The sequence below is a fragment of the Sus scrofa genome, chromosome 15 (assembly GCF_054392235.1).
Source record: "Sus scrofa isolate SSC_HxYL_T2T_F1_AM1 chromosome 15, Sscrofa_HxYL_maternal_Yorkshire_Landrace_v2.0, whole genome shotgun sequence".
Taxonomy (NCBI): domain Eukaryota; kingdom Metazoa; phylum Chordata; class Mammalia; order Artiodactyla; family Suidae; genus Sus; species Sus scrofa.
The window spans coordinates 70,111,533-70,127,643 of NC_139397.1; the positions used below are offsets into that span (position 1 = coordinate 70,111,533).

General features: G+C 42.2%; 1 long non-coding RNA gene across 2 annotated transcripts in view; it reads right to left on the bottom strand.

Moving 5' to 3' along the window:
* Positions 1-1,630: 1,630 nt before the first annotated feature.
* LOC146395901 (uncharacterized) overlaps positions 1,631-16,111 on the bottom strand; it is a 45,853-nt gene continuing 31,372 nt past the window's right edge. For both annotated transcript variants that reach the window (XR_014829981.1, XR_014829980.1), the window contains 2 exons: positions 5,358-5,695; positions 1,631-3,007 (listed from right to left, as the gene is read on the bottom strand). This is a non-coding gene — a long non-coding RNA (uncharacterized LOC146395901). The remainder of the gene's footprint in view (positions 3,008-5,357; positions 5,696-16,111) is intronic.

Sequence of the window (16,111 nt, forward strand, 5' to 3'; positions counted from 1 at the left end):
CGATGCTTTAGCTCCAAAATCACATTTTTCCTTCTCAGTCCTATGCTCTGAGGGTCCCTGATACTACCTGCCAAGAGAAAACCTGCTAGATCTGCTTATTGGCTGAATCACTGCTGATTTAAACTCAGTAGACAACAACAAAAAGCTGTTTTAATGAGATTTGAATGTCAGCGGTGAAAATTGAAAATCGGTACATCAGACCACACAACACCTGAAAATATTGCACAACAATATTCTTGTCACTTGTAGGGATTCTATTTCTGGTATATACACCAAACCTCCTTTATCCATTCATCCACTGATGGACACTTAGCTTGTTTCCTTATCTTGACTATCGTAAATAATACTGTGATGAACGTGGGAGAGCAGACACATCTTTGAGATCCTGTCCTCATTTCCTCTGGATGTACACCCAGAAGAGGGATTGCTGGATCATATGGTAATGCTATTTTTAATTTTTTGAGAAATCGCTATACTATTTTCCTTAATGGCTGCACTGATTTACATAGAAAGTGTCTCTTGATTTCCAACTAAATTAGGTTAAGATAGGAACGCCCCACCCTTCTCCCCATACCCTTCTCATTTTCTGACATCTGGAATTTGTTTTCACACTGTCGAGGATGATCATATTACATTTTTTTCCCTATAACCATATGTAGGTCTTCTGTGTTCTATTAGGCTGAGTCTCAAGGTTGGAAACCAATAAACTTTATGTTAATATAACCTGAAATCAGTAATACATTAATCAGTTCTTTCCATAAACACTGAGGAAGGCACCGAGCTAGGAGTATACTATGGGCCCAATGTCAGGAAGCATGTGCTATGTCCTTAAGTTAAATGGATTCCATTCCTTACTCTGCAGTGGTATCCTCCATGCCACCATTGAATAGGGCTTGTTGATAGGAGGCTTCACTTTAGTTGAGTAGAAAGAGGAGTCTGACTAGGAGGTTCTCAAATGTCAAAGAGCTGTGGGTGGTGGGAGTTCCCGTTGTGGTGCAGTGCAAACGAATCTGACTAGGAACCATGGGGTTGCAGGTTCGATCCCTGGCCTCACTTAGTAGGTTAAGGATCTGGTATTGCCGTGAGCTGTGGTGCAGGTCACAGACGTGGCTTGGATGCTATGTTGCTGTGGCTGTGGTGTAGGCTGGCGGCTACAGCTCCGATTAGACCCCTAGCCTGGGAACCTCTGTATGTCACGATTGTGGCCCTAAAAAGCAAAAAAAAAAAAAAAAAAAAAAAAAGGCTGTGGGTGGTCACACAGGAGTCCAGAGTCCTAATTCTAAAAGAGAAAGTCAATGACTATAGAAAAAAGAGCTCTGATTTTTGCCTGGAATTTGGCTGCCAAGGCTCCAAACGCAGGGGTGGGCGAGGAGAGCGTTTGTGCCACCAACTGGCCAGTGCATCTGCAGTTAATTAAAATTGTCTCTTCAACCCCACCCCTCCACCCTCTACCATTCTGGAATATTGTTTCCAGGACCTGATTATCCATCGATGGGCTTTTATTTTCTTTACTTGTTCTGAAAATAGATTGGGGTCTCTCCTCCACTGTCTCCTCCAATTATCTTGACTGTTGAGCTTACCCGCCATGTTTTTATTTAACTGGGATCTCTGGAAAGAGGACAAAGGCACAGTCATCTGCATATTTTATTTCATTCCTGATTATAACACAGTTCAGTTTTATTATAAAGAAAAATTTTGAACAATCCAGAAAAATATGCAAAGCAAAGGAAACTCCATAAAACCCTGCAATGTGGGGGTAACCCCTATTAACATCTTGATGAAAATCCTTCCTGAATTTACTAGCTTTTCCTGCTCTGTTGAATTTCCAGAGGGAGGTCGCCTCTGCTTTAATCTCTGATTCTTCACTCCTCAGGGATCCATTAAGCCAAAGGTGGAAACAAATAGTTAGAGGGGAAAGCTCGTTACTTTTCAGCCACAAACCAGAACTTTGCTGAAAAAGGAAACAGTCAGAATAGGCAATTTTTACCAAGGATTCTTCCCTCCTTCTCTACTTTTCCTGCTTCTGATTTTTCTGAGCATTTTATAGTGGAGACATTGCATCCTCTAAACATTCTTTGCAAGGACAATCTTCTTCGAGCAGAGTCTTTTGGATTCTTCTTTCTCCGGGTAGGCGTGTGGGCATATGAAAACTCAGATTTGTTGTTTATGAAATTCATGTTTCACAATTGGGTCAGGCTCCGGAGTCTTCTTGTGATCTGATAAAACATGCCCCCAAACATTGCCCATTTCTCTTCCTTTTTGCTGTTTCCCTGAATGTACAGGTCCTGGAGTGGAAGGGAGACAGCACAAGGAGAGCTTTTCCATCCTTCTTCCTTTTAGGAACAAGTTCGTTCTCTTTTTCCTATTTTTTGCTAGAGTTGTGTTTGCTTGCTTGCTCATGAGCATGAATTGTTTTGAACATGAATTAGAAAAGACAAGCTGGGCTCTTTGCCAATGGATTGCTGCACCAGCAAGAGTTAAGCAGGAACAAATTTTGCCTTCTGCCGTGTGGGGTGGCCCCCAGGGTCAGAGATGAGAGAGTGCTCCAAGGGCGAAGGCCTGACAGTCTCAGCCCTGCTGATTTTCTCATAAGGGGTCCTCACAAGCACCCGATTGGAGCATCACATGGCTCTGTGTATCTCTGGGCCATCAGTCCATGCGTGGAGTCTGGCCTTTCCTCCTGACTTGGCCCAGGCTCCTAGCAGAGAAGAGGCTGGTGGAATGGGGGTGGAGGGGGAGGGCTTCATCCCTCAGCCACAGACAGGTTCAGAGGGACAAAACCATCACATTCCTTCTCTCAGGAGGACTTTGGAGCTTGCTCTAAGTGCTCATTCTTTTTTCCTTCTCCCCTTTGTGAGACATCTTAGACAATTGGTGTCACCATGATGTTGAGGTGCCTGGGCAGTGAGAGTGCAGAGATGGCCTGAGGGTGACAGCCTGGAAAATGGCCTCTTGCAGACATTTGATGATTGTCATGGGGATCTGGAGGCAGGAATCACTGACCTTTCTTAACACACAGATAAGATTTTTTAAGACTTTAATAAAATCACATTTTGTTTTGAGTCCTAGTCCTTGTGGAGATGGACCATTTTATGATTACTTTGGAAGTGACTTTCTCTATAAGAAACATGACTAGGAGTTCCCATCATGGCTCAGTGGAATACTGAATCTGACTAGTATTCTTGAGGATGCAGGTTCGATCCCTGGCCTCACTCAGTGGCTTAAGGATCCGGCGTTGCCGTGAGGTGTGGTGTAGGCCACAGAGTGGCTCAGATCTGGCATTGCTGTGGCTGTGGTTGGAGGAAAGTGGCTAACGCTGATTCAACACCTAGCCTAGGAAAACTCCATATGACATGGGTGTGGCCCTAAAAAAAAAAAAAGACAGAAAAAAAGGACTTCCCATTGTGGCACAGCCGAAACTAATCCTACTAGGAACCATGAGATTGCGGGTTTGATCCCTGGCCTTGCTCAGTGGGTAAGGATCCAGCGTTGCCATGAGCTGTGGTGTAGATTGCAGATATGGTTCAGATCCCATGTTGCTGTGGATGAGGCCGGCGCTGTAGCTCTGATTTGTCCCCTAGCCTGGGAACCTCCATATGCTACAAATGTGGCCCTAAAAAGCAAAAAAAAAAAAAAAGAAAGAAAGAAAGAAAGTGCCTTTTCTGAGACTGATCAAAAATTCTGTAGCTAAAGGCTGGCAGTGTACTCTTTCCAGCTTTTTTTTTTCCTGGCAGTGCATCGAATAGAGAGATCAAATATGGAAAGAGGAACACAAAAACAAAAGTCACCTTGCCTAGCTCCCCACACCCAGAAAAGAACTAGTAATAAAACTAGGGACCCTGGAGAACAATCTTCTATACTCAGCTCCCTTATTCAATGAAATTTTCTTGGACCCTGAGAGACAGACTTGAACTCACTGGTCTTTGTGTTAAATAATATATTTCTTCCCAGATCATTTTGCCATGATTTGTTTATGTCCTTCTTCGCTATTAGAATCAGAACTTCTTCAGGGTAGGGACTTTGTATTTTTGTACCTTTACCACTGAGTTCAGTCCCTTAAACATATTAGCTTTTACCAAAAGTATGTGAAATGAACAAAGGAATAAATAAATATCAGGTGAGTCAGAGAATTTTCTTCCCAAGTCACATGTCCAAAGAAGGGTGTTGCCCCCTTGAAGCACTATCTCCAGGCCATTAATAATAACAAAAATAACAGCAACAATGTATTGAGCACTTACTATGTGCTACAGGCCATGCTAAAATCTTTACACAAAATATCTCATTTAATCTAGATCCTCCCATAAATTCACATATAGTATATGGGTCAATGTGACCCCAGAGTGTCTTGTGCTTCCCCGTCTTGCTACCCACTGCACTTAAAAATAATGATTCACTCTCTGTCTTTCCTTGTATTGAAAGCCCCACAAAGGCAGAAATGTTGACTTTTATTATACTACCCCAGATCCTCCAACATGTAGCCTTTATGATATGTGCCATGTAATACTTACTAAACTAATTGTTTTTACTCTAATCAATTCTTATAAATCTTTGTTAGGTGGTATGGTAAGTACTTTCTAGCATAACTACAGCAATCCTGAGCACTCTGTTCCTTTCCCTTCCTCAAACAAAACATAGGGAAACTGGCAGATTTTCCTTGTGGCAGCTGGAAACACTGATGACCTCTATTGTCACTATTAGGTCACTCTACCTTAAACTTTGGGAGAGGCTCTTCCCCATCCCTTAGTTTATACTTTCGGTCTCCACCAAGACATTGTGTCAGGGCATTGCCACTATTGCTTTGGGATCCCAGGTACCAAGTGAACCAGAATGAAGTGGGCACATCCAAGGGCCAAACAGGGCAGGGCAGGGTTCAGTGCAGAAAGCTGCAAGAGTCTGACATTGAGACCACCTGTCCTGTGTGTGTCCCCAGCTTAGAAAGCTTAAGGCACCTCTACTTCCCTGGAAGGAGAAAGATAGGTCCGCATTTCTCCCAATCAAAGGGCATTTTCCTTTGCCACCAACTAGAAGGCATCCCCAGCCCATTTCCCCATGTTTGCCACATCCAATGTTTCTGTCCTAACAGGATTTTCCACATTGTGTCTAGAGGTTTGTTTTGCCTATTGGGGCTCCTCACTATCTCCGTGGACCCCAACCTTTCCTCACTGGTCTACTTCCAAGGACAGCCATCTCCTTGTAGTTTGTCCCCAGGGCTAGGAAAGAGCTAGGCAATTTCCACAAAGTAGGCTAAGAATATTCCCACTCCACCAGGACACCAAATCCATTTTCTGAAAATGGCACATTCATTGGACACTCTTTACCCTCTCACCTTCATAAATACCAAAAGTGAAGATTCTCACCACAGATCTTGGTCAGACACTCTACCAGCTTCTGGAGTTGTTACCATTCTGGTCTGGGGCATCCAGGATCTAACCTTCTCAGAAATACATTGGCTGACAGTCAGGAGTGTGATTTCCACTGGCACTGGGCTTGTTGCTGGGATCACGTAGAAAAACAGTGGAGACTCACAGTTTCCACTATAATAATAAATTGCAGATGTCTATTTAAAGCACCCAGACACTTATTTCAGAGCTTGGGAGGCAGCGCTGGACAGTGGAAACAAACTGGACTGGCTGGGAGTCTGGATCACTCACTCTGTGTTCTCGACAATCACTCCTTCTTCTTGGCCTTGCTGCACCTATAAAATGAGAGGGTTGATGGGATGAAATGAAAAAGGGATCCCAAATATCCAAATTCATCTTATGTGAAGGCTTCCCATCTCCAACAAGCAATTTTCAGACACCAGCAGGGTATCTGAGAATTCAGCCCAATCCTGACATTATCTACCCAGAGGTAGAATCAGATTTTGCAGGCAAAAGTCTCAGTCCCACAGGACACCCTCCACTTCAGATGCCCGTCGCAAATCCAGGTTGCTACCTGTGCTTCTGACCAACTGACTACAGACTGGAGACTCTGATGATCTCCTCTCACTCAGGATGCCCATTACTCATCCAGGCTGTTACCTGTACTTCTGACCTACAGAATGTAAATCAGAGGTTCCCACAACCTACTCCTTGTGTTTGACTAATCTGCTAGCTTGGCTCACAGAATTCAGGAAAACCCTTGGATTCACTATTTTAAGAGAATATTAAGGGGTATGAATCAACAGTCAGATGAAGAGATGCATAGGGTAAGGTTCTGAACCCAGGAGCTCCTATTCTCATGACACGTGGGGCCCAGCACAGAGGCCCACAGAAGTGTTCTGGCTCCCCACTGCAGAAGCTCTTCAAAGAAAAAGCCCCCAAACTGTCCTTTGGGGGTTTTACAGAGGCTTCATTACATAGTCATGATTGACTAAATCATTGGCCAATGACAACTGATTCAAACTCCAGCCCACGGAAATCAGGAATGGGACTGATTCCAACCCTCTAAAGGTGTGGTTGGTTCTCCTGGTGAGCAGCCCCCACCCTGGGATGGAATCCAAGATTCAGCTTGGTTCACATAAATCCAGTTGTGTCGGCACAAAATTCCAAGAGTTTGTGGAGCTATGAGTCAGGAACTGTGGATATGTGTATATCCACGGTGTATATAATACATACACACTCTGGAACTATCATTGTGAGAACCACTAAGTTTGCTGTCCCCAAACTAGTGTTACTCCTAGTGCAGCAGGGGACACTGGGGTCCCTGGACAAAAACTGCATGATCGAATTGTGGTTTTGAGCTTATGCTTTCATTGCCACCTAATTCAGGAAATAGCTGAATGAAGACAGATTCCTTATAGAAGTTTAGGCAAAGTTATCATTGTTTTACAAACCAAGGTCCAAAGCCAATTGCCAGTATTAGGTGTTTACAACCATATCTTCTTATTCAAGCAAGATGGAAAAGTCATGACTAACACCGCTGTCCAAAAGAATGAGGTCTGAACTCTCCTGCTTAGTGCTGAAGATCCCTCTAAGCTTGTCCAGAGCCTGCCTTCCCATGCTCACCTCCTGTCACAGACCCTCATGGGCCCCCTGTCAAGTATAATCCATTGTACCTCATTCTCTTCAAACAGGGATTTCACCCTGGCCCTGCTAGAGCTGCTGGCAGCTTCCTCTTCCTCCTTTGAAATCCAGCCCAAATGTCAGTTCTTCCTGGGTGAAGCCTTCCCCTCCTTCCCAAGCACATTCCTCAACCTTGGCCCTGGCTGAGTTATCCAGATGCCCACGTTTACTACCATGTCAGGATATGTGACTCACATGGCTTATGAGTACAGAAGGTCCTCCTTCTCTGGCAACTCCAGCATAACACAGAGTGAGTCAGATCCTTCCAAAGTGGGGATTATTTCTGCAGGCTTCAGAAACCTAGAGGGTCGAACCCTAATACAAACATGTGATTGTTCTTCTAAGAAGATAGTGTGAAGGAAAATGTAATATCACATTGGCATCCCATTTGGTAGCAAAAGCTATCTTAAATAGATTGCCATGCCACAATCATTATTTATGTTTTTCTCCCATGGTTACAATGGGAATCCATGTTTTTTGTCTTTGGAACCCCAATGCCTAAGGCAGGGTGTATTAGTACGTGCCCTGCTGTCCATTGAGTGCTCTCACTGAATGAATGTTACCATGTCCAGGAATGTGCTGAGAGCTCAGGTGTGTCTCCTGCCTTTTCGGCTCAACTCAGATCCAGCCCCAACACTTAAGCCTTTTCAACTCCAGAGATGGTCACTGCCCAGGTTGCCGTGGAGTAAGGACTGAGGTCCTCAGAGCTCTCTGCAGTCCTTTGCAGCCACCTTCCCCTTGTGTTCATTTCAGTTTCAGGTCACTCCCCTCCTCTCTGCCTGTCTCAGCTCCGCCAAGCTTAGGCAGATCCCCCTCTTCCTGAAGTTTTCTGGGGACTTTTAGGCTCCCCAGTACAGTTTCCTCTGTTTTACTCCTGTGGTTTTGTGTTTGCCTGGCTTATCACCTCTCTCAGACTCTAAACCCCTTCCCAGGGGGGTTTCTTATCTTCTTTTAGACTCTTCAGAGCACTTAGCAGATGGCTAGGTACATAAAAGTCACTTAATAAATAATTCGTTCATTGCTACCGGCATTCTTCACGTTCCAAGAGATGAAATTGGGATCCTCTAATCTTGGTATTTTTCTTTTTTCTTTTTTTTAAAAATGATTTTATTTTTTCCATTATAGTTGACTTACAGTATTCTCTCAATTTCTACTATACAGCAAAGTGACCCAGTCCTACATATGTATATTCTTTTTCTTACATTATCCTCCATCATGTTCCATCACAAATAACTAGATGTAGTTCCCTGTGTTATACAGCAGGATCTCATTGCTTATTCACTCCAAATGCAATAGTTTGCATCTATTAACCCCACAATCCCAGTCCATCCCACTCCCTTCCCCTCCCCCTTGGAAACCACACTGCACTAAATGACACTAATTGCTGAGTTCTTGAGCTTTGCTTCTTCACTGGGTTCACTGTTTCTGCTTCCCCTGGCTTGTCCTCACATCCTCCCCACCCCCTTGGCTTCCCCTCTCTAGAGCATCACTTTAACCATTTTCTTCCCAGTCTCCTCAATTCTCTCATTCCTTGAGACATATCCCATCTACAAAATGCCAACAATTCATTTCCTCCATTTTTTTCTTGTTCTTTGAGCCCTTGGCACCTACTGTGCTATGCTGTCTCTTGTTTTGTTGACTCAATACATATCTTGCTCATCAAATAGCTATATAAGAGTGATTCAGCCAGAAATCTATACCCAATCTTATCTTGAATGGATTATAGCTCTTTTTGCATTTTCTGTTTATCAACTCACTCTTAACAGAAATTAAGAACTCATTGGCCCACAAAAAATGTGAGGTGGCAGGGAAATCTGTGCTTGTCCTATTATAGGCTCAGCTGCTAAAAGGAATTTGAGAATTAAGCAGTCTTCATTAGTTAAGCCTAAACCTTCAACTCAAAGAAAGGTATGCCTCACTTTAAGACGATTAAACATAGAAAACCATACTTAGAAGAAGGAATGCCAGGGTTTGCTTTAAACCACAATTCTTCCACTTAAAATAAAAGACTTCAAAGGGTCTTTAGTAATTTTGAAAGTCACATAGTTGTTCACATCTTGATAAGAGCACAGGTGTCTTGAAATTCAGGGGAGACATCTTCAGTTTGAGTTGTTGTGCTTTATATGGAATCTAGGAAAAAGCAAGTTTGGGGCCTGAGTTACAAAGAAACTTACCTCAATTCTCCATTCCCATCTTCTGTAGCAGGAATTAAGCATTTAAGTACCACTGCTGAAGATCATTTTACTTTTGGACTCAGATTTCCTACCTGAGGCTTGATTTGCAATGATAATTATCTTTAGACATTTTGAAAAGTGGTTGTTCATAAAGAAAAGAGATATATTGGACAGAGCCTTCCTTAAGGCCAAGGGCCAACAATAATTAGGTCGTTTGATTTCTATTCATTTTTCTTAAATCTCTGATTGCTTGCAGAATAACTTTCTTCTCCAATCAATTAGTGTAACAATTCATATCAATATTTTATTTTTAATGGTTGACTACTCATTTCATTAAAAATGTAAGTGCATTTGCTCTGTGTAAAATGATTCCACTGGGACAGGCTTGTTTAAATATTCATAACATAAAAATTAATAAATCAGAGCTCAGTGTTTGCATTTTAAAAAGTCAGGCTACAGTCAGATATATTTGGTCTTAGATGAGATTTACTAAATTAAAAACTTTGAACATCATCTTTTTATGGATTCTTCTTTACAATAAGATGGTACAACAGAAATGCTATGAGAACAGTATATTACTACCCAGAAAATCATGGCTTATTTCCACTTCATCCACTTATAACCAGCTTCCCTTCTGTCTTCATGCTACCCTTCCTCCTATCATCTAGATTCTGATCACTAAATCAGCCTCTCTGATATCAAAGAGGTTATATGCTGGGTATGCATAATATTTACATCCAATTCCATCTCTCTTTCCACTCCTTCCCCACCCCCTGTCAAAAAGTAAATAAAGCTAATGAAATCATAATAGTGTACAGCAAGAATGCTAGAAGAAACTGTGTCCACTGGGATGCCTCCCAAATGGAGGAAGAAACATACACTTCACAGAAGGTAAAGTCTCTTCACTTTATGTCAGTTCACAAGCTTTAGAATCAGCAAACCTGACAAATCTATACATTGGGTTAGGAACTGGAAGACTCCAACTAAAGCAGGAACCTCTGATAAGCTACCAACGTCTTTAGAATGTCATTTACATTATTCACAAAAATGAACTTGAAATAGAATCCAGACATAAATATAAGATCTGAAAAAAAGACCTCATAAAATGCCTAGAAGAAAACATAAGAAAAAAGCTCCTTGACATTGGTCCTGGCAATGATTTTTTGAATACGATACCCAAAGTATAGGCAACAAAAGAAAAAATTAACAAATGAGGAGTTCCCTGATGGCCTAGTGGTTAAGGATTTAGCCTTGTCACCACCATGGCTTGAGTTCAGTCCCTGGCCCAGGAAATTACATACACATACACACAAAAACACCCAAAGCAAATGCGACTATCTTAAAGTAAAAATATGGACAGCTAAGGAAACCATTGAAATAAAAAGGCAATTTACAGAATGGGAGAAAATATTTGCAAACCAAATATCTGTTAAGTGATCACATCAATATCTGAAATACAAAAGGAATGCATTCAACTCAATAGCAAAAAAAAAATTAATCTAATTGAAAAATGGGCAAAGGTCTTGAGTAGACATTTTTCCAAAGAAGATACACAAATGGTCAATAGGTACCTGAAAAAGTGTTCAACATCACTAATCATCAGGAAATGCAAATCAAAACCACAATGAGATATCATCTCACATCTGTCTGGATGGCTATTATCAAAAATACAAGAGATAATAAATTTGTAGCAAGGCTGTAGAGAAAAAGGAATCCTAGTACATTGTTGGTAGGAATGTAAACTGTTACAGCCACCAAGGAAAACAGTATGTAGTTTCCACAAAAAGTTAAAAATAAAATTTTCATATGATTCAGCAGCCCCACTTCTGGATATAAATCCAAAGAAAACAAAAACCACTATCTTGAAGATATACCTGCACTCTCATGTTCACTGCACTCTTATTTACAATGGCCAAGATAAAAGTATCTGTCTATGGATGAGTGGATCAAGAAAATGTACACACACACACACACACACACACACACACACACACACACCAGAATATTATTCAGCCTTAAAAAAGAAGAAAATTTTACCATTTGTGACACATGAACGAATCTAGAAGGATTTTTTATAAGTGAAATGAGCAAAACAGAGAAAGGCAAACACTGTGTGATATCATTAGTATGTGGAATCTTAAAAAAGAGAGAGATAAAACTTCAGTGCAAAGAACCAGAGAGTGGAGTGGTGATTGCCTGGGGGTACTGAGGAGTGAGAGAAATGGGGAGACATAGATCAAGGGTACAAACTTCCAGACATTAGATGAAAATCTCCTGAAGAGCGAATATCTAGCACAATAATTACAGTTAATAATACTGTACAGTATAGTTGAAATTTGCTAAGAGTAAATCTACCGCACATGCACAAAAAGGTCACTATGAAGTGATGGATACAGTAACTTGATGATGGTGATATTTTGCTATGTATAAAAAATCAAATCATCATGTTATTCATTTCAAATATATGCAATTCTATTTGTCAAATATATTCCAATAAAGCAGGGAAAAAATAAAAGGAAGTGGGGTAAATCCAACAAATGCAGGGCATCATTGATGAGCTACCAAAGTCTTGGAATTTGCGCTTGGAAATAAGGACACTGGGGATTCCCAGGGATCTCCAGTAACCTAGTTTGAGATGACTATTTTCTCATATTCAACCTCAAATCACTACTGTTAGCAGAGCTTGTCTGGATTAGACAGAAAAGGCCTTTGCTACAAAGATGAACAGGCCATCCTGAAAAAGGGGACTCGGGGAATGACATTAAGCAGCCTCCAACAGTCCCACCTCACCCTCATGGACAATGTTTTGTAAACTGGGTTATTGGGAAGAACATGGAATTTGGAGTCAGGAGATTAAAGTTCTACCCCTTAGCTATCAAATCTCTAAGTTCTTGTCCTGTTCTAAAATGACACATACAAAGAGTAGGTCTTTGAAAGAGAAAAGCCAGAGCTGGACTACAATCGCAATCCCATCCTACCCTATAGGGGCTCAGGTCATTTGAACCCGTATAGAGCCTCAGAATCCTTCTTTGCTCAGCCTCTGCAAAGTGCTCCTAATCAGCTCATGAGTAGAAGCCTATTTGCTATCCCTGGAGGTGAACGATTAACAGAGGAGAAAAAAAGGTCATTTCTATTTGGGTTGGGCAATAATAACTCCCTAGTGCCAGAGCCTCCATAAGCCATCTGACTTTGGAGGTTAAACCCCAGGGTTGAGGCTGAAAGGAAAGAGAAGCCATCAGAATAGCAAAGACGAGGCGTTCCCATTGTGGAGCAGTAAAAACAAATCTGACTAGCACCCATGAGGTCGGGGATCTAGCGTTGCCATGAGTTGTGGTGGAAGTGTTGCCATGAGCTGTGGTGTAGGTCGAAGACATGGCTTGGATCCAGTGTTGCTGTGGTGTAGGCCGGCAGCTGTAGCTCCAATTCAACGCCTAGCCTGGGAACTTCTATATGCTGTGGGCGACGTCCTAAAAAAAAAAAAAAATAAATAAAGAAAAGAAAAGAAAAAAAGAAAAGAACAGAGATGCCCACATTTGTTTGTTTGGAATGGTCCCTGAAGTCGCATACACAGATGCTTCTGTATTTACTTCTCAGAGATGTGGGGTTTTGTTTGTGATTCTGGTCATCCTTTAGAAATGTAATTCTGCTCTTGGGCCAAGTAAGGAAAGAAAATACTCAAATTCACACACTGTGTATATTTGATTTTACCAAAAACTTACAGAATTCAGTTGTTCTATTATAAATGAGGTACATGTGGAATCTATATACACTTTGGAGAGACAGCTGGTGTATAGTCTCTCCCAGCTTGTGTACACAGAGGCTAGGAATGTGTAAGATACACAAAGACCCGAATGTTTAGAGATTGTGTGTATTTTACATACAGCTGAAAAATCCTGGAGCCATCTACTCCAGAGTTCCTCAAAGCGTGCTCTATTACCTACCAGAATCAGAACCTCCTGGGGTGTCTGTTATATTTAGAATGGTGCCCCCACTCCAGGCCTCTTGTGTCAGTCCCTTCATACCTCCACCATGACTGATTCTGGGTCAGTGATGGATAACTGGATGGCAGGAATCTTCTTGGAGCCACAGATGTTATTCTGTGACTCTGAGGACAAAGGTGTGTGTTTCTAGTCATGACTGTATTTCACGGGTAAATGTAACTGCATTTTATCAGTGTTTTCAATATTTTTTTTATCTCTCCTTTCCTCTATCAGCTAATTGTGGCTTTAATTATGTCTGTGTTGCTTTTTTTCATTAGCCCTTCCTTTTGGGTTTGTAGCACATTATACTTAACTAAGGCAAAGCTTCTAGAATCATCCTTTGTTACATCTGGACTTGCTTCTTCCCCCTGAGTCATTAGGGCCTCTTTGTAGTTTTCCTACTGTGCCCTTGACACAATTAAATGGTCTTGATTTCCTGAAATCCAGTAATTAAATGGGCGAGAATGGGCTATGATAAAAATGAACAACAGCCATGCTGCATCTTTATATCTTTCTCCTTTTTTCTGGAGGCAGCCCACAAATTTAAGGTAATATGATTAAGGAGGAATATAGTGGATCTCTTCATCATTACAGAAAAGCAGGGCCATTGGAGGAGTAAATTATGGCACCTGTTTCACTGCATTCAAATCACTATCTAAAAGGTACAGACAGTAATTAAGTAGCAGACCATAAGCAATAGAAAACAAAGGAAGAATCTTAGGAGTTATCTGGACTAAAGGTCTCAATTCAGCCAGGGCTCTGAGCACAGAGGCTTCATTTGTAGATTCCAGGGTTGGCTGTACATGGTAAAGGACTGAGAGGTTGGAGAGCCTTCTAGCATCAGTCCAGGACCACAGGATGGAAGGATGCTGTCCTCCGAGGAATTACCTGGATCATCCCACACATATGAGGTGGGCTGACAGCCCGCTGTGAACAAGTCTGTAGCCACAGGATGCAAAATGCTAAGCCAAGCTCCTGAAAATGTTGATCGTGCCCCGCACTGCAGGGCAGAGAGCAGATTTTCTCCCCAGAAGAGCTTATTTTCCCTTAGAGTAGGCAGCCTCTTCACTGTCCTTTGGGAAAAGAGCTACTGTCAAAATTTCTATTACGGGAAGAATCTTGCAGATTTTATTACGCTACAAATTGTTACACACCGCCCTCCAGGAAGAATTTATCGTTGCTCTTCTGTAGGATGGAGGAGTTGGAGATACAGGATAATGTGGATGGTGGGGGCTGGGAGCATGCTGTAGTGCTGCAGATGCTGAGCCTCTGACGTCCTGGGACTGCTGCGGTGGAATGTGTAAAGATCTAATGAGGCTGCAAGCTCTGCTCTGAGCTGTGTGGATGGCAGATGTGGAGAAAAAGGTCAGTGGACCTAGCCTAACCCCTGGGTAGAAATAGGAAACCACAAGTCCCCCTGGCACAATGGAAATACAGTTTTTGAGTACCTTGCATGTGCCAGTTACTGTGTGAACAAATTTTATGATTACTGCTACTACCACCAATAATAATAATAACATCCAAGTACCTAATATCACCTGGCATAATCCCCATGAGAAGCTGATGAGGTTCACATGATAATTTCTGCCATACAGATGAAGTTTAGGGAATTAAATCTCTTGGTCAAGGTCATGCGGTTTGATTCCCAAGGACCCTGCATTTTCCACTCCTCTTCTCCATGTCTAATGTCTCCAGTGGGTGATGACAATACTCCCAAGACTCTGTATGGTGGGTGGTGTTACACACACCCACCTGTTTTATGGATGAGTAATTGGAGGTCTAAGAGCTTAGATGAGATCCTGCCTGGAGGAACACCTTGTAAGTGATGGCTCCAGGACTCATGCCCAGGTCTACCCCACACTAAAGCCTGCCCCTCCAGCCTGGGGAGATCAACCTTCAGGGCAACCACAAACAATGGCTAAGACCAGCGAGGGTCAGACCATGACATTTTGCCTTGCCTGGTGCCACCTCAGCCTAGAGCTAATATCATCCAACCTTGGCTACAACTGTGCAGACAGGACTCTCAGACCTTAAACTAGAGTTTATATTCAGACAGAACAGAATTGCATGACGAAATACATGGCTCAGACAGTGAAGGGTGGTCAGGAAGGGCCAGAAGTGTGAGCCAGAGTGATTGGGGAAGCTCTCCTGGAGGAAGAGGATTTGAGATGCATAGAAAGTATATGGTGTATTTGGAAAAGCAAAGAGTCATTTAATATTCACCACTTAATTCAATGCCTCCAAATGTTCTCATTGTGCTAGACATGATGGGGAGCCTGAAGAAATATGTGATACATTTTCTAGTCTTAAATGGCTCGGAGTCAGGTTGGTGCAATAGAACACAGAGGAAATGACAGTGATCAATACTAGCCAATATCCAATTAAGCGCTAAATTATGTTCCATTATCTCCAAGTACTACTGAGTTTCAGAGAATGAGAGATCGACAAGGGGGAGGAAGGTTAAGAAACGCTCCTTACAGAAGGTGGGACTTGAGCTGCACCCTGGAGGATGCAGAGATCAGGTGGAGGGTATTACATCAGTAAATGCAAGGAACAAAGAGAATATGGTGCTTTAATAGGTTGGTGAGTGTTGAAGCCTTGGGAGATGCTGGCCAGCCTCAGTAGTATCTCCCTATTTGGAGGCTGGAATCAACTGGATTCTCAAAGCAACCCAAATAATTTGAAATTGAGGTTGCTACCTTATGGGTTAAACTATTAAACATGCACAGGGTGGATGAAAGCAAGAAGTGTAAGACTATCTAAGAGAGACTGCTTCCAGCCCTGCAGGACACAGTAATGACGGGGACGTGGAACTGTTTCTGCATCTCTAAAGACTATGGCCATCAGAAGAAGGGACAGTTGACCACAGAACTAGGAACATCATGGCGTGAGTGTCCACTGTGCCCTTCACAGC